General features: G+C 32.6%; 1 long non-coding RNA gene across 1 annotated transcript in view; it reads left to right on the top strand.

Annotated features, from left to right (window-relative positions):
• The window catches only part of LOC128247818 (uncharacterized), an 11,211-nt gene extending 10,977 nt beyond the window's left edge, over positions 1 to 234 (top strand). Inside the window, exon 2 of the long non-coding RNA XR_008264139.1 lies at positions 96 to 234. This is a non-coding gene — a long non-coding RNA (uncharacterized LOC128247818). The remainder of the gene's footprint in view (positions 1 to 95) is intronic.
• The last annotated feature ends 391 nt before the right edge of the window (positions 235 to 625 follow it).

Genomic DNA, 625 nt, shown 5'->3' with positions numbered 1-625 from the left:
TTTATGAATTTGTGTTGCAAGATCCCTGATATGAAACTTTGTGTTAAAACAGATACTGTATTTCGGGATGGTATTTTTTTTTTTTTGCCAAATAGAAGAACAGAATGGACTATGTGAAGCAGGTGCACACACGAGGATGGGAAGTGTCGCTGAAGAAGTCACAGATGTGTAACGAAAGATTTCCGGACAATGGACAAGAGTTAAAATAACAGTAATAAACGAGTGAAGAACGAATATATAGTGTGTGTGTTTATTTGGCAAAAAAGGAAAAGGAAAAAAAGACTATCCCAAAATACAGTATATATATATATATATATTCTAGACAATGGATTTCTAATCAGTTCCACTCTTTTCACACCTGTCAACTGTAGCTTGTACTCTGGAAATGTACTAACAACCTAAACAATAATACATATATATACGTATATATCCACCCACACATAACACTGAAATTTATATATATATATATATATATATACATAGCTTCAGTGTTAACTGTCAAAGAAAAGAGTACTCAATACCATATTAGAGATTAATGATATATATTACTTTGGCTGAATCACTCATGGGTGCACAAGCTCTTGAGGCAAGTTATAATGTAATAACTTGCCCTGAAGATCCTGTG

Source organism: Octopus bimaculoides, chromosome 5 (assembly GCF_001194135.2).
Source record: "Octopus bimaculoides isolate UCB-OBI-ISO-001 chromosome 5, ASM119413v2, whole genome shotgun sequence".
Lineage (NCBI taxonomy): Eukaryota > Metazoa > Mollusca > Cephalopoda > Octopoda > Octopodidae > Octopus > Octopus bimaculoides.
Note: the sequence above shows the minus strand (reverse complement) of the source record. Positions and strands in the feature narration are given on the sequence as shown.